The 22,115-nt window shown below is 42.4% G+C and overlaps 1 protein-coding gene across 1 annotated transcript in view; it reads left to right on the forward strand.

Moving 5' to 3' along the window:
• The first annotated feature begins 321 nt into the window (after positions 1-321).
• Positions 322-22,115, forward strand: part of nrcama (neuronal cell adhesion molecule a) — a 430,696-nt gene continuing 408,902 nt past the window's right edge. Inside the window, exon 1 of the mRNA XM_059977833.1 lies at positions 322-619. The gene's annotated coding sequence lies outside the window, so the exon portion shown is untranslated. The remainder of the gene's footprint in view (positions 620-22,115) is intronic.

The raw sequence follows: 22,115 nt of genomic DNA on the forward strand, positions 1-22,115 counted from the left end.
GCCGGTGCTGAGGCGGATCACATGGGCGAGGCAACTTACGACAGTCCAATACTCGGTGGAATGGGAAAAATAGAAGGTAAGGTACGGGTTTCCTTTTTTAAAAAAAACAAGTGTGTGATCCAAAAATGGCTGCTGGAATGGTGGGAACAAATTCTATGTTTGAAAAAGAACTGGATGAAAAAAACTTGAAAGAGTGTGATGCATATTTCGGATTGGCGGACAGTTCTCCGGCGCGGAGAACAGGGAGCTGTCCACCCACTGGTCCCTGCAGGTCGAACTTCACATTTCATTGCCAGGTCGGTTTAATCCCGCCCCCTCGGAATGGCAGTGGGACTCTCGCGGGCGAGAGTGGAAGGCAGACTGCTCGGTGGGGGCAGCCCGGCCGCTGGAGTCGCTGCGGTGAGGGAGCGCGGCGCCAGATAGAACCGCAGCGGCAACCGGGCTGCGGGCAAAACAAGGCAGCCCATTCCGCTTTCACTCCCCGAGTTTGCGCCGAAGCTTCTTCTTAAAGCATTCCCAACTGCGTCTCTCTCTCTCTCTCTCTCCTGCCTAGAAATTGCGGTTCTGAATTGACTTCTGCGTATTCCTTAGCAAGAAAACAGCTGGTCCATCGACCCTGGTGAGTGAGCATCTATCTTACTAATGGATCGCGATTCGTGTTTGTGCTCTTTGCTTGTTTTAATATTCTTGCAATAGATATTTGGAGATGGGGGAAAGCAAATTCCGCAGACAACTCTGCACCGGCTGGATATTTTCGTATAAATCCCATGGCAACCGCTGACGGCGACACTTTGTAATGGAAATCTCAGTGGAGATAATATATTTTTAAAAAAGGGATTGCGCCCTGTAGGTCAGCGCAAACGTGATATTTTCCGGCGTGGACAGTACCAAGGAGCTCTCGTCTGCAAAAGATACGGAGTGCTTAAAAGAGAAAAAAATTCTATCTATCGCGTCGCAGTCGTCTTCAATCATTACGCTCCGCTTAATCGCTTGAGTGCGCGCGCTCGTTCTTTTTATACATTGAAAAGCGGCACAGCATAAAATAGATTGAAGGAATGTTATTCCGTTGTTATTACCTTCGCCCTTCTAGTCTTTTGATTTGTATGCAGAAGTGCTCCCGCAGGAGACGCTGATTATTTTCGTTGGGGTGTGTACACCCAGATGCACACGCATTCTGTGCACGAAGCGGTGTTGGGCGAAGGTGCGGTGAAAACGCAGCGGCAGGCGGCAACTGTAGATTCGAGGGGAGAGAGAAGGGGCAGGGGTATAGAAGAGTCACCGAACGCCCTTCCAACTACTAGAACTGTTATCCCCCATAGTTGCACATTTCAGCGCCAGTTTCAGCTTACAACTGCCCTCACCTTTCCCAGAATGAAGGAGAGTTTCCCCGTTAATCTAACTCTCCCTTCAGCCGGTCGAAGTGAATTGATCAAGTTAATTGAAAACACGCACACACGAACCCACTGTCTGCATGAGAAAGTTTGTGAGACCTTCCTCCTGATGGTGATCAGGGAACGGATTTACTGGAATCGATCGCCTCAAATACTGTTCAAGGTCCCAGAGAAAAATGGACACGGGAGAAGCAGTGGTCGATGACTTGCCCAAGGGTCTGATTACTGCTGCTGTCATCGCGCCGATTCCACTGTGCCGACGCGCCGCCAGTACCGAGCACAACATTATCAGCTGAGCTGCCTTTCTTTGCATTGAAACATGGTAGAACAGGTGGAATGATCGGGGGGTGGAGGGAGTCATTGTTCAATGGCTTATGCCAAGGGGCGTAGGAAGAGAGAGGTGACTAGTGTGACTCCTGTGGGTGATCAGCTCGGAACTGGTGCCTCGCCAGAGGTGTCTCTGCACAACCTTCCACCCCAACCACCCACACCCATATTGACTTTGTTTTCTGTGCCCATAATGTTAAATGTGAAAAATACGGGTTTGATTTTATTTTAGTTTCAGTTGTCAGTAACTGCAGGAAGGGTTTATAGTTTTGATTGTGGCCATTTTGTAAGCGTCGGTGTGTTCAATGTACCAGGTTTGGATCATTAGGTCTTGGCACCAGGGAAGATTGGAAATGACCATGCCTCCAGGGCATGGTTTGTATGATCAGAGTTTCCATATGTCTCTGTACGTGGATGATGTCAAATGGCTGGAAAATGTGAGTGCCCTGGTTTTCAAACACAACAGGTTTTCCAATGTATTGTAGATTCACTTAGCACAGAATGACGCCATTTACAATCTGAATTATACCCATGCTGACTCTGTGTAAGGGCTTTCCAGTCTGTCTTATACCCCTCTTTTTTTCCCTCCCCACAGCCCTCTGTGGATTGACTTTTCCAGGGCCGCATTGAAAGGTTTATTACCCCTTGGACCAGTGCATTTCAGAACCACAAAGTGAACCTCATAAGTGGATTGGTGTCTTAAGTAATACTTAGAAACTAAATTGCAGGAGACCTGACAGTGCAACCAGAGGGGCATGTGATGCATTGCTGCACGACCCAGTTCTAGATGTCATTTGTCCTCAGTGTTATTAGTCCTGATCTTCCAGGAATCTGTAAGGATATAATATGGAGGCAGTTGTCACCCAGTGTCAGATAACACTAGGAAAACTAGTCTGGCAGTGGGCTGTAGATGGGGCAGCCTCATAATTAAGCTGATCTTGGATGTTTAGCTTCAAAATTTATGTCAAAGCAATCTTTTTTTTTCAGTTGTCGACAGTCATTTTTGGTAAAGGAACAGTTTCAATTCTCTGTCTGAAGTTGCGGTTACAATGCTTTAAATGTCACTGTGCAGATCCAGTTAGACATCTCAATGCTTTAATTGAATTGGTTTCAGGAAAAGTATGTTCAGCAATACACTGAAAATACTGAAGGAACTCAGCAGGTCAGGCTGCACCGAGAGAAGGGAACAAACAATCGACATTACAGGCTAAGAACCTTCATCGGGACTGAAGTCCAGCAAACAGTTTTTATTTTGCTTTGTGTGTTCTACTTTATTTGAGGGTACCACATTGTGGTGTCAGGGCACTGCACTCCGATGTTGTTGCATTGTGCAGGTAAATATTCCTGAAGACCTATTTCCCTCAGAGGTGAAATTAAAACCAAAACCAATGGAGCTGGTGGTCTCTGGCACCAAGGGCTCTGAGAGGAACTGAGGTAAACTGGGGCATTGAAACATCTGACCATTGCAGGAGGAAGATGTACATGGAAAAGAAGTAGAGACAAGCACAATTCAACAAGTTGAGATTGGAACATGACGAGGATGCTTGGAAGCGTTGAAGGCAAGCAGGTTTCCAGCTTTAAAATCCTGCAATGTTATTCCACAGAAAAAAGGCCAGTTAATTCATCACTTGATCGCTGGTGCTTTTCTCCATATGTCAAGCAGTTTACTCCCACAACTCCTCTTCTTCAAGCTGCAGTCTCATTCTTTAGAAGAGTATTCAGACTATGCATCAACAATGGTCTGTGATAGAGAATTTCACGTTCCAACTGCCCTCAATGTAATGAAGCTTTTTTTCTCACCGCCCTTCAATTCATTTTGGGGCTATCTTATTTTATCTTGTTTAAGAACTCTTGGAAGCAATCTTATTATAATTTACATTGCAAAAGGCTTCATAACCTCAAAGACCTCAATCAAGTTTCCACTTACACTTCTCAGCTTTAATGGAATCTGTCTTCACAACTGTAATTCCCCAGTGAGTTAATGCTGCATTTTGCCTTGCTTTTGTATCCTTTCTATAGTGGGGACCCAAAACTCTGTTGGATAGAATAAGAGAGAAATTTACAAAGAAACACAGCCTCTTGAAATTGCATACAGAAAATAATACATAATGCAAAGCAAGTGAGCAGCAATAATATGAATAATTGCAATGGAAGAAAACTTATTATATGATAGGAACACAATTAATTGATCTTATCTGTACATTCCCATTTTGTGATTGTGCTTAAATTAGCATTGTCTGGAATTCAAATGAACTTCTGCACATTATTGTTGGAATTTCTTGCACATTCAGATACCTAATTAATGATTGATTGAAGATTTATTACTTTTTTGGGAATTTTTATCCAGAAGTTTACTTAGCAAAAAATAGCAAACCCCTAAGTGTAATGAAATTATGATAACCTAAGATTATTTTAGCAATCGTACAGTAGATTTTATTGATGGACTGAAATTTAGTCCATTTATATCAAGCATTTTCTTTTAGAATTTAGATCCATTAAAGGATTACTTAAGGTTGACATTTGATCCCAATGCATTCCAGTGGCAGCCAGTTACAAACTGATATTTGTGTTTATTGTAATAGTATTTAAACTTGTATTCACAACTTGGTAAAAAGGCTTGCCAAACACGAAATGAAAGTGAGAATCCTCCTGGTATTTTCATTGACTCGGTAATGGCAGGAAAAAAGACTAAAATGCATTACTACGCAGATTCTCTCTGTGTTATTAATGTCTAGCTTGTGGACACCCCATCCATGTAACAAACATTTGGGAGACTGGTGGGATGGATCTGCAGGCAGTTTGTGCTGCGGGAATGGGGCTTGACCCAGTGCCTTCCCTTCTCCCAAACCACAGCAGTCGCGAGCTGGGTTGAGTGCAGCTCCGAGCACTGATCAGCCTATTCACTCACTCACTCACTCACTCACTCACCCACTCACTGAGGCCAGCTGGTGACTGCTCTTCCCACACTTGTGCGCTCTCCTGTCACCTCTATTTCTTTGATTCTCTCCTACACTGTTTTTGTTCATTTTTTGACTTGTGAACAGTTCATATGACAAAGAGTCATCAGGAATGGAATCCTGTTGTAGCCTGGGGTTTGCCTGTGTTCAGGTGTTACAGTGATGCAGCAGTTACGGTCACTGCCTCATAAACCTAGAGACCTAGGTTCGATCCTGACCTCTTGCAGTCAGGGTGGAATTTGCATGAATTTCCTGTCACAATCTGGGATTTGCCCAAATGCCATGGCTTCCCATCTTCTGAAAAAAGTGCTGGTAGTCTAATTCTGTCCTGTAAATAAAGGGAGTTGATGGCAAGGTGGGACAGAATGTGTTTGAGGGCTGCAGAGGAAATGGAAGGAAAGTAGGCTGATGGGGGTTATTCAGTTTGGAGCCAGCATGGAATTGGTCAGCTGAATGGCTGCATAAAAGTGACTGTAAATTTAACATGGTGTTTGATACTGAGCGCTATGGTTGTGGATGGTTAGGAAGAAACCTTTCACTTCTGAGAACTGCATCCGGTTACTCATCAACACAAGAGATTCTACAAAATCCAGAGCAACAGTGAAATAGAAAAGGAAGGAATAATGATGCTTTAGGCCCAGACCTTCCATGAGAACTTCTTCATTGTTTGTTCCTCTCCATGGATTCTCCCTGACCTGCTGAGTTCCTGCAGCATTTTGTGTGTGTTGCTCTGGATTTCCAGCATCTGCTGAATCTCTTGAGGAGTAAGGGGCTGCACCTGCCTAGCACCTCCCTCTGGTGCCCCTCCTCCTTTCCTTTCTCCCATGATCCACTCTCCTCTCCTGTCAAATCCCACCCACCTACCTTCCTCCTCACCTGGTTTCACTTATCACCTTATAGCTTGTACGTACTCCTTTTCCTCACCCACCACCTTATTTTGGTTTCTTAATCCTTCCTTTCCAGTCCTGTTAATCAGCTGTTTATTCCTTTCCATATGCACTGCCAAACCTGCTGAGTTCCTCCAGCTTTTTGTGAGAATTCAATTGCTGACTAGATGGTAGGATGGACAATTTCTCCTTTATGAATCAGGAAGGACAGACTGTTCACTTGGTATGATCCCACTGCACTGAGCATTGGGGTGTGAGATCATGAGGGAATGGGAGATTGTTACATTGGTAGAATAGATTTATCCTTCTGTAGGATAAAGCTGACTCGGATTCAAAATGTAACAGGTAGCCATAGTGATTGTATTAAAAATGGATGTGTGTTAATTGCCTGGCACAAATGAGTACAGGATCAAAAGTATTTTTTCATTATGATCTTTGGTTATAATTTTTTTCATTATGATCTGCATTTGAATCCTGTGTCCTGAAATTCTGCTCTTCTGCTGGCCAGAGGTGAATCAGAAAGGTTCCAGTTTAGGACAGGGAACTGTACCTGTTTGCCGGGCTGGAAGTAGGATCCACATCTTTTAGAATGTCAGGCATGTGTTGCCTCAGACCACAGCTGGAACACTGTCAGCTGGAAGATCTGTGAAGTCAGTCAGTGTTCACGTGTGGCTTTGAGAGGGTGGTAGGAGGGAAAGAAAAATGAAAAGAATCAGAAATAATTTCATTTAATGCTGTATAAATTATTTAAAATTTAAACATAATGAGGAAGAATCTATTATTGCATGTATTTGGCCTTGGATAAATTCCAAAGTGTACGTGGCACTGTTCTTCAGGGAGATGGTATCTTAGTTTAGTGGGACTGCAAGAGGGATCAAAACTAACAGGACTTATGTAGTGCACCAAATGAAAATAAGCACAGGTGTTCCATTAGTGTAAGGGATAGATCGCAAGTCCTCATGGTGTTTCCAGTCCGGTGTTACGCTGCACATATAGGAGCTTGCTGTTCGCATCTGCCCAATTTCCTTTCTGGAAATGGCCACTTGATTTGGTATAAGGAATGGAACCTGATGTGATCTTCTGCTGCTGCTGAACCTTGCAGTGGATGGGCTACATGTTGTGCTTTACACACCACTGTTTTAACTGGTTATTTGAGTTACTTTTGCCTTCCTGTTGGCTCGTATCATTCTGGCCATTCTCCTCTGACTTCTCCCGTTAACAAGGCATTTCCACCCACAGAACTGCCACTCACTGGATTTTTTTTTTTGTTTTTCACACCATTCTCTGTAAACTCTGGAGATTGTTGTGTGTGAAAATCCCAGGAGATCAGTAGTCTCTGAGATGCTCACACCACCCCATTTGGTGTCAACAATCATTCCATGGTAAAAGTCAACTTCGATCACATTTCTTCCCCTTTGTGATGTTTGGTCTGAACAACTACTAAACCACTTGACCATGTTAATTATTTATTTAGAGTTGCTGTACAGAACAGGCTCTTTCGGCCCAACATGCCTTGTGCCACCCAGCAACCCATCTCGTTAACCCAAGTCTAATCACAAGACAATTTACAATGACCAATTAACCCACCAGCAGATATGTCTTTGGGCTGTGGGAGGAAACTGGAGCAATGCATAGAGTTGCCGTCACATGATTGACTGATTAGATATTTTCATTAATTAGCTGGTTACCTGTTAAAGGAGCCCCTGAGTGTATGTTCTGCATGGCAATGTGTAATCTGTTTTGTTTTCATTACTAAACTGTTCACACTTTGTGAAGATACAGACTCTTAGAAAATCAAATCAAGTGTTGATGGACAGTGTTGTCCTTCCTCGGTTTTTTGATCCTGGGTGGAATGGTCCTGGCAGATACTGCTGTGTGAAACCAGTGTGAGTGTGTCTCTGTGGTAAGGGTAATCCAAGACCTATGAAATTTGAGGTTAGCCTCCACTGTAGTTTACCAAGAGGTTAGTTCTAATCCCATGATAGATCACTGATGGTGGGTCTCTGGTGTGATTAACCAGGGCATCATTCAAGGCAATGTGTCCAAAGCAGTTACCTGGTCCTTGTCATTATGGTCAGCTCCACACTTTATAATGGACCTCTATGTCAGTAATGATCTCTCTGCAGCAAACATGAGAGAGACATGTGGATAAGTGCATGCAGCTTCTTGCCCCAGGATGCTGTTGTTGAGCGGCCAGCAGCTCTGGGATCTCAGATTTGTCTAATGCCCATTATCTGCCTCTGGCTCTCCTCCTTCCCTATCTTTGATGCTCATCTGTCCTCTTCCTTCAGCCCCTTATCTCATCCACCTTAACCCCTCTCACCTTCATACTTGTCAGCTTGTGCTCCTTCACTTCCCTTCTCCCCACCACCTTATTCTGGTTTCTGCCCCCTTCCTTTCCAGTCCTGATGAGGGACCTTAACCTGAAACATTGACAGTTTATTCCTCTCCACAAATGCTACCTGACTTGCTGAGTTCTTTCAGCATTTTGTGTGTGTGTTGCTCAAGATTTCCAGTATCAGCATTTTAGAAATAAAAGATTCTGCGGGTCTGGCAGGATCTGTAGTGAGAGAAGCAGAATAAATGTTTCAGATCCAAGATCTTTCATCAGACCTGAAACATTAAATCTGATTTTCTTTCCACAGATGCTGCCTGAGTTGCTGAATGTTTGATGTTTTCTGTCTTCATTTCAAATTTCTAGCATTGCGGTGATTTGGACTTTCAAGTTTATGTTGAGTGGTTTCTTTCATGGAGGAATAACTGAGGTTCTAATTGAATTTTCACCCTGCTGCTTCTACAAGTTGCAGATGAGGTTCATGAATGATTTTGCTTCACCAATATTGTTACCCACCATTTGCACTTCATTGAGATGGGGTGCAGATATCCTCAGCGGGTCTTCATTTTTGTTCCACCTAGTTTGCTTCTGGGCAAAATTGGAGTACATTCTGCATTAATTAAACTTCAGGCATCTCCCTGAATAACCATGTGCACAAAAACAAGATCTGGACTCTGGGTAGAGCACAGGAACAGGCCTTTTGGCCCACAGGGTCTGTGCCAACTGTGGATGCCCAACATGAATAACCAGGATTACTAACAGATGTGAGACTGCAGATGCTGGTATCCGGAGAGAAAGTCTGTTTTGATGCAGGCTCTCAACCAAAATACTGCGTGTCCCTTTGCCTCCTCAGATGCTACCTTCAGCTGTTTTTTGCTAATGGATTTTAATAAACTAAAAAGAAGGAACTTGCAACTATGTAATGCTTTTCATGAGGTCACTATGCCTCAAGGTACTTGACAATCAATAAGCTGTATTTTTTGCAGCTTCATCAGTGTATTAACTAACAGCAGCTAGATTCCACTAAAAATCACCGTGAGCTATATATAATGGACCAGTTCAAATCAAGATTGTTTATTATAATGTTCCGTACACCAAGTGTGAAGGAGAACAAAATGATTACTCTTCCTGATCTGATGCAGCATTAAAAAACACAATAAGCATAAAGAACACAATTTTAAAAAATCTCAATAAATATACACTCTGTGGCTATTTTATTAGGTACCGCCTATACCTAAAGTGGCCACTGAGTATGTTAGTGGTCCTGCTGCTGTAGAACATCCTCTTCAAGGTTCGGCATGTTGTGTATTCAGTGATGCTCTTCTGCACACAGTTGTAACGTGGTTATTTAGGTTACTCTTGCCTTCCCATCGGCTTGAACCAGTTTGGCCATCCTCCTCCAACCTCTCTCATTCGCAAGGTGTCTTCCCTCACAGAACTGCCGCTCACTAGATGCTTCTCTGGTTTCCATGCCATTCTCTGTGTAAGCTCTGGACACTGTTGTGCATGAAGATCCCAGGAGATTATTTTCTGAGACATTCAAAACCACCCCATCTGGCACCAACAGTCATTCCACGGTCAAAGTCACTTCGATCACATTTCTTCCCCATTCTGATGTTTGTTCTGAACAACAACAACTGAACCTCTTGACCGTATCTGCAATGCTTTTATGCATCCATTTCTGCCTTGTGATTGGCTAATTGGATATTTGCTTTAATGAGCAAATGTATCTAATAAAGTGGCCACTGAGTTTAAGTACAGTATAAAAGCAATCCTGTAAAACATAATGTACAGCTTTTAAATGCTAGACTGATTGTGTGTACGTAAAGTGATGCTAGATGATATGTATGTAGTGGTGGAGGGTTGGGTTAAGTAAGTGAAGATGATCCCATTATTTCAGTTTTGTGCAGTGGGGAAAGCAAAATCATGTATCCTGTTATGGGTGAGGTAACTGCTGAATGTGCAAAGATTAGAATTGGACTCATTACACATAGAAGTTTAGTAAAATGGGAGGTAATTTTATTGGGCTATGCCAGATTCAGAGGGTTTATGGTAGGGTATATGCAGAGGAACTGGTTGCCCAAGATGAAGGGTTCAAAGTTAGGGATGCAATTATACCATTTTTTTAAAGATTTAAAAATTAGCTTTGTTAAATGTACAATGAAACACGCAGTGAAATGCACTATCTTCATCAATGACCAGCACAGTCCAAGGGTGCGCTGGGGGCAGCCGGCAAATGTTGCCATGCCTCCAGCATCTCACTTACTAACCCTATCTCATACGTCTTTGGAATATGGGAAGAAACTGGAGCATCCGGAGGAAACCCACAGGGAGAACATTCAAACTTCCTACAGACAGTGGGGGGAATTGAACCCTGTTCACTGGCGCTGTGAAGTGTTGTGTTAGCCACTAGCCCCTATAAAGGAAAGCTTGGACATTTAGGACTTGCAATGAGGAGAGGGCTGTCAATTTTTGGGATTTTCTACCTGTAAGGCTTGCTCTCAGTCCTACAGTTGGATATACAGCATTATTCTCAGTCCTACAGTTGGATATACAGTATTACAGCTGTAGATTTCTAGAATGGCCTCCAAACATATTACCTCATTGAAAAATTGGCATTTCGAGCAATGCAGCTCTTCCCAATACTGCACTAGAGTCTAGGGCTTCTGTCTTAAGTGTGGATATTACCTCTGAGCCAAGGCTGAGGGAGGTTGCACTCTAATCACTGGTTATACCACCCAACTTCATCCTGTCACTGCTCAGACCTGATAGAACAGATGCAGAAATTGCACTATTCTTGATGGTTGTGTTAGTGAACTGGTTTGCGATTTAGAATGTCCTGTTAAAACAGTAGAAGATGTTACTCAGGAGTGCGGTGGGAGCATGGCCAATAGCAGATTTCCAAGTTATTATTTTCTCAGCAGGGACCACCACAGGAAACAGGAGAATGTTCCTCATGCTCAGTACCTTGTGCATCAAGTGCAAGTTCATCAACAGCAGACTGCTTACTCATCTCATGACTGTTTGTGACATTGGGTTGTTACATATTAGTTGTCTGTGTGTTTACTTAACAGTCAGTGATTCCAGGGAGAATTTAGTGTGTGCAGGGCCCTCAAGATGTTGCTGTGTTATAATAACATTACTTGCATTTGTAAAAAGTCACTTACAGCATTTTAAGAAGTATGTATTTTGAATGTCACAGTGGTATTAGTTTTATGATTAAGTATTCTTCTGCGGCTGCTTTGTTTCAAATTAGTGGGATCCAACATTCCTTTTTACTTTGTCTTGATCTTAGCTAGGTTGGAGCAGTAAGGTATCACAATTCCAGGACATAAAGAAGGTAGTAATCAGGCAGGGTTTGCCACTGTGATCCTGAAGTTGCACATCGGTGAGGTATGAGTGCTTGTGGAACAATCCCAGGAAGGGTGGGGTGGTGGTGTGGTGAAAGGATTCAAAAAGAAATGTGCTGAGATGGACAAATCACGGATAGGGAAGCGCAAAAACAAATTAAAGATGCTGGAAATCAAAATTTAAAAACAAACAAAATTTGCTGAGAATACTTTGAAAATCTGCTGGAGGAACTCAGCAGACCAATCAGCATTTGTGGGCAGAGAGACGTCAGGATTTCGGCTCGTCACTGAATATTGAATATCCACAGTTCCTCCAGTAGTTTGATTTTTAATCATTATTTCAGTGTCAGCAGTCCCTCATGTCTCTGTGCAGAGAGAAGCTGTGTTAACTTTTCAGCTCAAACAAAATGTTATTGACCTGAAGCATCAACTCTGTTTCTCTCTCCACAGAGACTGCCTGACATGCCAAGTGTTTCCAGCACTGTTGTTTGTGCTTCTTCATGATCTTCCCTTGGGGAACATTGTGAAGTAATGAATGATCTCCAGGGTTGGTATACATCTTGATGGGCTGTAGTAGAAAAGCACAGTGGTGCTTTTAATAATACTGATGTCTCACTGTTCCACAGACCTAGGTTCAATCCTGTCCTGGGGATTGGCTGGCTGTGTGGAATTTGCATATTCTCTGTGTAACATTCTCGCATGTCTCAAAGACACGCAAGTTGGTAGAGCCTTAAATTGTCCCTATTGCGTAGGTGAGTGGTAGAAGGTAGGGATGGAATAAAATAGGATTAGTTTAAATGGGTGCTTAATAGCACAGATTTGGTGGGCTGAAGGGTCTCTTTCCATGCAGCATGCCTCTCTGCGATAGTCCTTCAAAGGCTGAACCAGTTCTGTGCCAGTTAGTCCTGGAACGTGCCAGGGTTTGGCACAACCCATAAGATTAAAGGTACTGGTGGGTTAGGGAATGTGCACTCATTGGATATACTGGGCAGAGATTGAGTCTGAGCTGTGGCCTCTGGTTACACTCATGGACTAACTACACTCATCTGAGGGCTCCCCCACCATCACCCCAGTCTCCTTGGGACAGTTCCACAAGCATTCATACCTCACTTGTGTGCAATCTCAGGATCACAGTAGATCTTTGTCCAATGTATCAGAGGTAGCTACACCAAGATTTCAGTTCATTCATGAGCTGAGGTAAGGCCGGGGCCAACCTCAGAAGTAGCGAGGAAGTTGAGTAGATAGGGAAAGATTCCATGTGCTCTCACCTTTAACCAGTGCACGTACCAATGGGTGACTGAATCATCCTGCCATGTTTACCTGTGGAAATTATTGCAAAGCAAAGGTTAAATTGGTGTGCTAACAGAAAACAAAGACATCGTACAGCCTTTTCTGTGTGTTGAATTTCAGTAAACAAGCTGTCAAGATGATAAGTGGACAGAGTTGGTGTGCAGACGTAGTGCAGTCACCCAGGATGAACACAGCCCTTGGAAGCCTAATTCTTGTACAGCCAACTTGTTGGATCCTGGGAACCAAACATACCAAGACCAGATAAAGATGCAAACAAAGAATTCTAGGGCAATGCTTACTATTGGACAGTTATTTTAACCTCATATTATTGGCCTTCAATACATTAATTTCATTAGTTATCAACACTTGAAATGTATATTATGTTTGATACTTAAATATGCAAATTATGGGAATCAGAAGTGCACTAAGTTTCTATTGGATGAATATTTGTATACAACTAGTTAATTTCTGCATAAAAATGGCATTTCGTTGTTTGGACTACAGAATAATTTGGTGACAGGGGCCATGCTATTCTCTTTGTGCACAGTTAAGTAAGTGTGATTGAGGAATGAGTGCAAGCTGTCATTGTCCAGTTAATCAGCGGCGATACAACTGTTTTTCTGTCCATGTAACACTGAAATTCACAGAATAAGTGATAACTAGGTTAATTTCTTCCATGGTTTCATAACTAGCTCTAGCTCTTGATGGTTGGATCCAGGGATGAAGAAGGAGGGGAAATGTCCACAACCTAATATGGCAGTGGTAATATCTTCCACTGTCCGGAGGGTAGGTGAATCTATGTTTGTGATTTCTTTGGTTACAGTGTTTACAGAGCGAGAAATGCAGAATGATTTTCCATTGATTCCTTCTGCTGTTGTGATAGATGTTTCCGATTGCTATTGGGAGGGGAAAGGGGAATAGATTGGCGGACCACAGGGCTTGAGATATTCTGAATCACCACTGTATTCCCACATCTAAGTCTCAGTTACCTCAGGATAAGAGTGCTGAGCCAAGCTGTTTGGCCACAGATTCTTGCCTTTCTATGCAAGTCATGGAACTGGATTTGGGATCACTCTTTGCTTTGAAGTATTGCTTCTATTCCTCTCTCTTCAGATGCTGTTTGACCGCTGAGTGCTTCCAGAATGTTGTGTTTTTATTTCAGATCCCTGGTGAATGCCTTCATTGTCTTGCTAGTTCTGGGATAATGAGTCCAGGAGGCCAGTTAAACTACTGACTGTTGCTCCAGTGTAAAGTTCGAAGCTGTCAGAGTTGGCTTGCTGCTGTGAATCAATGTTCCTCGTGTTCCCTCTAATTTTTTTTTACAGCTGCGCGGACCAACCATTGCTCTGACCAGGAAATTTTTACTCGACCTGAAAACTGTGTGGCATGTGAAATGTTTTACTTGTAATATGCATACTATGAATGTTTAGAATGAAAATTGAAAAATCAAGTACTTTTGATTTTATTTGTTAATTGAATGGTACAATGAAATAGAGTACAACATAGAAAATCTTTCACGCTTTGTAAAGCTTTTTCCGTTTGTCTTTATTTGAGCTGTGCAGCAACAAAGACTTTGTGTGCAGGAGCATTTCAGTTACTGGCTGACCATTCATCCACGTGGCTTCGAGGGAACAGTGCTTCGAATATATTTTGAATAGTTCAATCTATAGAATTCTAATTCTGCTATGAAAGTAAAATTTAAAAAAAAAGCACAAATGTTAGAAACCCAAAATAAAACATAGAAAGAAATACAGCTATGGACAGAAACAGGCCCTTCTGCCCACTGTACCCATGCTAACCGCCAAGTACTCTCATGTACTGATCCAGTTAACCAGCACACTGTCCAATGCCTTCTGTGCTTTGTCTCGATTCCCAAGTTGCTGAAAGTGCTCAACAGGTCAGACAACAGGACACAACATTCTGGAAGCACTCAGCAGTCAGACAGCATCTGTAGAGAGAGGAATAGAGTCAATGATTCAAAGCAAAGAGTGATCCCAAATCCAGTTCCATAACTTGCATAGAAAGGCAAGAATCTGGCCAAACAGCTTGGTTTAACACTCAATGGAAAGAGAGAAAGAGTTAATAGTTCAGGTTAAAAAATGTGCATTCCTTTCTAATTTGAATAAAATAGACATGATTATCAGTACACATAGCTTTTTGCATTAATAATACCAAAAGGCTGGGGATTTTTCAAGACACTTAATGCTCAGATGGTACCATGATCCAGGCAGTGAAATGGTTTTGTTGCAGAACAGCACTCCTGAGTACATGGAAAATGATTCAAAAACACATTTCTATTTCTACAAATCGCAATTTACTTAATTAAATTACTGCAAGGAAAATAGAAATGGTCTTGGAAATGGTGACCAAACATAACAGATTGTTATTGAATACCATCTGCTGCCTCTGCCTGACTAGGCTTTCTGGGATCTCAAATATACAACAACCTGACTGACACTGATTTGCCATTTGAAATGTTGATTGGTGCATTTACAGAGAACTACCATGACACAGTCCATTAAAGGTAAATTGTGACCTCAACCAAAGCTTTGGATTTGCAGGCAGAGCAAATTTGACCTGGCAGTTATTTTCTGTGACTTAGGAAAACTCAGAAAGAGATATGAGAGTAGGCCACTCAGCTTACCAAACCTGCTCTAGCATTCTGTATAATCATGGCTGCTGTTTATTCTCTTATTTTCCCCATTCTCTCCTGCACCCTTTGATTTATTTTGTGATAAGAAATCCTATTGTCTTAAATCCACACAACAGCTTGGCTTTCATTGTCTTCTGTGCCACAGAATCCCACAGCTTCACCCCCTCAGAATTTTTCTCGTCGTATCTCAGTCCCAAATATGTTATCTCATTTTCTGAGATGTGATCCCTGCTTCATGGCCTCCCAGCCAGAGAGAATATTGCAGAAGATTACATCTCATTCTTCAAAAATCTAGTGAATGCATGTCTAGTTAACCTAAACCCTTTGCATGCAACAGGCCTTCAATCTGAGGAATTAGCCTAATGAACCTTAGTTTCCTTCCTCAGTGGGCAAGAAAACAGCAGATAAAATTGAACACTGTGCAGTTAACAGTGAAGTACCTGTCTGACCTTATGCTTGAAGGAGAGTTGTTGATAAAGCAACTGGAGAAGAGCTGAGTTGAGGAAACTGCTGCAATTGTGGATCTGGGATAATTGACTTTTGGCAATCAGAACCACCCTCCTTTATTCAGTGTGTTACTCCAGCATCTTCCCCTTGATTCCCATTCTATCAATTGCTGCTTTAATCTCTAGGGCAGTCATTGTCATTGCACCGTGTTTGGTAGTCATCCGATATGTAATGTTTGTGTTCCTAGATTTTCATAGCAATTGACTTATATTAGTGAGTCCTCAACAGGCCAAAACAAGACAGACCAGATATAACTGGATCTAATTTCTCCCTCGGGAGCTAATCACATTGATAAATGACTATCAAAGGATTGCTGCACATTATTTTGAAGTTATCCCTGTACTTTAACATTACATTACTTACATTAGTTTGCATTTTGTGTGTGTGTGTGTGTGTGTGTGTGTGTGTGTGTGTGTGTGTGTGTGTGTAACTAACATTAAGGAGAATTAAAAGATTCAACAGAAAACTTGGTATCTGGAAAGTAAATTTGCTTTTGCAACACTGAGATTTTTAACTTTTAAAGTGAGATCTCACTTTGATATTCATACATTATGTTTCTCTAATTTTGATTTAGTTCAGTTTACCTGTGGCAGAAGTGAGCCAACTGATGGTCCAGTTGGTCTCACAGTCCATGGTTTGGCAGAGGGAATCATCAGCCATTTCACTGTTCATTCATTGTTCAATCAAGAGTGTTAATCACTGTTCATTATCCCTGACTCAGGGACTCTGCAAATGTGGATTTCTGATCTATTCAGTGTCAGTGTACACTATTGTGGCCACTTTATGTGGTATATCTGCTTGTTAATGCAAATATCTAATCAGCCTGGATAAGGGAGTATCAGTTATAAGGATAGGTTAGACAAACTTGAACTGTTTTCCATAGACCATAAGACATAGGAGCAGAATTAAGCCACTTGGCCCATTGAGTCTGCTCCGCCATTCAATCATGGCTGATCATGTTTTTTTTTCCCTTCTCAGCTCCACTCTCCCCGGTCTTCTCCCTGTGAACCCTTGATGCTGTGGTCAATCAAGAACCTATCAATCTTTGCCTTAAATGCACCCAATGACCTGGCCTCCACAGCTGCCTGCGGTACCAAATTCCACAAATTCACCACCCTCCGACTAGAGAAATTTCTCCATATCTCTGTTTAAATGGACACCCCTCTATCCTGAGGCTGTGCCCTCTTGTCTTAGACTTGCCCCACCATGAGAAATATCCTTTCCACATCTACTCTCTCTAGGACTTTCAACATTTGAAAGGTTTCAATGAGATCGCCCTCATTCTTCTAAATTTCAGCAAGTACAAACTACTTGAGCCCAGAGTAGAGCCCTGGTATCACATTCCTGCTCTTGTATTCTAAATCTCTTGAAATGAAAGCTAACATTGCATTTGCCTTCCTCACTACTGACTAAACATATAGGTTAACCTTTATAGTGTTCTGCACAAGGATTCCAAGTCCCTTTGCATCTCAAAGTTTTGGCTTTTCTACTTGTTTAGAAAATAGTCTGCACATTTATTTGTTCTACCAAAGTACATGACCATGCATTTTTCAACATTATTTCATTTGCCACTTTCTTGCCCATTCTCCTCGAATGTCTAAGTCCTTCTGCGGCTTTCCTCCATCAAACCTTGTATCATCTGCAAACATGGCAACAAAGCCATTTTTAGCATAATCAAAATCATTGATGTACAGCACAAATAGAAGCGGTCCCAATACCGACCCCTGGGGAACATCACTAGTCACTGGCAGCCAACCAGACAAGAAACCTTTTATTCCCACTTGCTCTCTCCTACCAAGTAGCCAATGGTCTAATGATACTAGTAGCTTTCTTGTAATACCATGGGCTCTTAACTTGGTAAACAGCCTCATGTGTGGCACATTATCAAAGGCCTTCTGAAAGCCCAAATAAACAACATTCACTGCATCCCCTTCATCTATCCAACTTGTAATCTCCTCAAAGAATTCCCACTGGTTTGTCAAGCAAGATTTTTCTATAAGGAAACATTACTGACTTTGTCCTATCTTGCCCTATGTCACCAAGTACTCCATAACCTCATCCTTAACAACATCTTTCCAATCACTGAGGCCAGGCTAACTGGTCTGTATTTCCTTTCTGCAACCTCCCTCCTTTCTTAAAGAGTGGAGTGACATTTGCAATTTTCCAGTCCTCAGGAACCATGCCAGAGTCTAGTGATTTTTGAAGGATCATTACTAATATCTCCACAATATGTACTGCTATCTCATTCAGAACTGTAGGATTCACTTTGTCTGGACTGGGTGAGTTGTGTACCCTTGGGTCTTTCAGCTTTTTGCACACCTCCCTTGTAATAGTAACTGCACTCACTTCTCTTCCCTCACACCCTTCAACATCTGGCACACTATTAGTGTCTTCCACAGTGATGACTGATGCAAAATACTCATTTAATTCATCTACCATCTCCTTGTGGCCTGTTATTATTTCCCCGGACTCAATTTCTAGTGGTCCTATATCCACTCTCATCTCTTTTATTTTTTCTGTCCACCTTACTATTGTTTGCTAGCTTGCTTTCATATTTCATGTCCCCCTTAATGATTCTTTCAGGTTTTTTTTCCTATAGGTTTTTAAAAGCTTCCCATTCCTCTATCTTCCCTCTAATTTTTGCTTTATTGTATGCCCTCTTTCTTTTGTTTTTTGTATTAGCTTTGACTTGTCAGCCAGGGTTGTACTATTTTGCCATTTGAATATTTCTTTGATTTGGAATATACCTTCCTCAATTTCCCCAGAAACTCAAGCCATCGCTGCTCTGCTGTCATCCCTGTCAGCATCTCCTTCCAATTTACTTTGGCCAGTTCCTCTCTCATACCACTGTAATTTCCTTTACTTCACTGAAGTATGGGCATGATCAGACTTTACTTCCTTTTCTTCCAATTAAATTTTAAGTTGAGCTCAATCATATTGTGATCACTGCTTCCCAAGGGTTCATTTATCTTAATTTCCCTAATCACCTCCAATTCATTACTTAACACCCAATCCAGTATAGCTGATCCCCTAGTAGGCTCAACGACAAACTGCTCTAAAAAGTCATCTCATAGGCATTCAATCAATTCACTCTCTTGAGATCCTTTACCAACCTGATTTTCTCAATCTACTTGCATGTTAATATCTCCCATGATTATCATAACATTGCCCTTTTAACATGCCTTTTCTATTTCCTGTTGTAATCTGTAGTCCACAACCCAGCTACTGTTTGGAGGTTTGCATATAACTGCCACCCGTGCCCTCTTACTCTTGCTGTTTCTTAACTCAACTCACAAGGACACAACATCTCCTGATCCTAGGTCACATCTTTATAATGATTTGATGGCATTCTTTACCAGCAGAGCCACGCCAGCCCCTCTACCTACCTTCCTATCCCTCCTATATAATGTGTAACTTCGAACATTCAGCTCCCAACTACAACCATCCTTCAGCCATGATTTAGTGATGGCCACAACATCATACTCAACAATCTGTAGAAGTGCAACAAGGTCATCCACCTTATTTCTTGTACTCCATGCACTGAGATATAATACTTGGAATACTGTATTTGCTACCCTTTTTGATTCTGCATCCCTAATGCACTGATGCTCACTCTGCTGGCTGCAATTTTGTCCTTTCATTTGCCAGCCCTTCCTAACAGTCTGACTGCATGCTACCTTTGCTTTTTTACCATCTGTCCTATCCTGAGTCCCTTCACTCCAGTTCCCATCGCTCTGCCAAATTAGTTTAAACCCTCCCCAACAGCTCTAACAAATCTGTCCGCAAGAATATTGGTCCCCCTCGGGTTCAGGTGCAACCCATCCCTTTTGTGCAGGTCATACCTCCCCTAGAAGAGATCCCAATGATCCAAGAACCTGAAGCCCTGCCCATCCATCAGGTTTGCAGCCACACATTTATCTACCAAATCATCCTATTTCTACCCTCACTGGGACAGGTCATAATGCTGAAATTACTACCCTGGAGGTTCTGCTTTCCAGCTTTCTATCTAGCTCTCTAAATACTCTCTTCATGACCTCCTTACTTTTCCATCCTATGTCATTGGTACCAATATGTACCAAACCATCTGGCTGCTCTCCCTTCCCTTCAAAAATGTTGTGGACGCAATCTGAGATGTCCCTGACCCTGACAACTGGGAGGTAACATACCATCCGGGTGTCCCGTTCACGACCACAGAATCTCCTGTCTGTTCCTCTGACTTCTGAGTCCCCTATCACTATCACTCTCCTCTTTTCCCTCTTTCCCTTCTGCACTACAGATCCATTCTCAGTGTCAGTCACTTGATCTCCAAGTTATTTCCTGGGAGGTCATCCCCCACAACAGTATCCAGAATGGTCTAGTTATTACTGAGGGGAATGGCCAGAGGGGTGCTCTGTGCTAACTGCCTATTCACCATCCCACTCTTGACAGTCACCCTGCTACCCGCCTCCTAAAACTTAGGGGTGACTACTTCCATGTATCTCCAATCGATGATCTCCTCACTCTCACGTACAAGCCAAAGGTCATCCAGCTGCTGCTCCAGATCCTTAACACAGTCTTCAAGGAGCTGCAGCTGGATGCATTCCACACAGAGGTAGTTCTCTGGGTCTCCAGCATCCGGCATGAAGAACACATAATAGCCTTTTAAACCACACTAAGTACCCCTGACACAGTAAGAAGAAAGGAAAACTTAACAGAAGCTTACCTGGACAACTTACTCAGAGCTGATGCCTCTTCCGAGCTGAAGATTTGTTTATCAGATATGGGAAGTTTAAGATGAGAAGGAGATTGGCGAGGCAAGTTCTTCCACACCAAATGATAGGTGCCTGGAACATGTGGCCAGGGAAGGAGTTGGAAACAGATACAAGAGCAGCATTTAAGAGGTATTTAAACAGACGAGAATAGGCAGGGAATTTAGCAGTTTAGGCCATGTGTGGTTAGATGTGCAGTTTAAGTTGGCATTGTGATTGACATATCAAGGGCTGAAAGGCTTGTTTCTATACTGTGATCTTCTATGTTCTATGTTATATTTAGATGAAATGCACTTTTAAAAGTTTTTCCTGCCAAAATGTTCAATTTCACACTATTTTCTATCACGTAATTGCTATCAAGTTATGTATCTAAATTTTCCTGTCGCCTCTTTTTGCATCATCAATGGGGACAGGAGAGGTTCCAGAGGATTGGAGGTTTGCAGACGTTGTTCCCTTATTCAAGAAAAGGAGTAGAGATAGCTCAGGAAATTACAGAGCAGTGAGTCTTACTTCAGTGGTTGGTAAGTTGATGGAGAAGATCTTGAGAGGCAGGATTATGAACATTTGGAGAGGCATCATATGATTAGGAATAGTCAGCATGGCTTTGTCAAATGCAGGTCGTGCCTTACGAGCCTGATTGAATTTTTTGAGGATGTGACTAATTTTTTGAATTTTTTTGAGGATGAAGGAAGAGCAGTAGATGTAGTGTGTATGGATTTCAGCAAGGCATTTGATAAGATACCCCACGCAAGAAAGTAAGGAGGCATGGGGTCCTTGCTTTGTGGATCCAGAATTGGCTTGCCCACAGAAGGCACAGAGTGGTTGTAGATAGGTCATATTCTGCATGGAGGTTGGTGACTAGTGGTGTGCCTCAGGGATCTGTTCTGAGACCCCTTCTCTTCGTGTTTTTTATAAATGACCTGGATGAGGGTGTGGAGGGACAGGTTAGTAAATTTGTTGATGACACAAAGGTTGGGGATGTTGTAGATAGTGTGGAGGGCTGTTAGACGTTACAGGAGGACATCAATAGGATGCAAAACTGGGCTGAGAAGTGGCAGATAGAGTTAACCCAGATAATTGTGAGATGGTTCATTTTGGTAGGTCAAATATGATGGCCAAATATAGTATTAATGGTAATTTTGCAGCTATATAGGACCCTGGTCAAACTCCACTTGGAGTATTGTGCTTGGTTCTGGTCACCTCACTACAGGAAGGATGTGGAAGCCATAGCAATGGTGCAGAGGAGATTTACAAGGATGTTGCCTGGATTGGGGAGCATGCCTTATGAAAATAGTTTGAGTGAACTTGGGCTTTTCTCCTTGGAGCAACGGAGGATGAGAGGTGAGCTGATAGAGGTGTATAAGATGATGAGAGGCATTGATCATGTGTATAGTCAGAGGCTTTTCCCAGGAGTGAAATGGCTAATGCGAGGCAGCACAGTTTTAAGGTGCTTGGAAGTAGGTACAGAGGAGATGTCAGGAGTAAGTTTTATATGCAGAGTGATAAGTGTGTGGAATGGGCTGCTGGTGACTGTGGTGGAGGTGGATACATTAGGGTCTTTTGGATCGGTACATGGAGGTTAGAAAAATAGAGCGCTATGAGTAACCCTAGGTAATTTCCAAAGTAAGGACATGTTTGGCACAGCATTGTGGGCTGAAGGGCCTGTATTG

Source organism: Hypanus sabinus, chromosome 8 (genome assembly GCF_030144855.1).
Source record: "Hypanus sabinus isolate sHypSab1 chromosome 8, sHypSab1.hap1, whole genome shotgun sequence".
Lineage (NCBI taxonomy): Eukaryota > Metazoa > Chordata > Chondrichthyes > Myliobatiformes > Dasyatidae > Hypanus > Hypanus sabinus.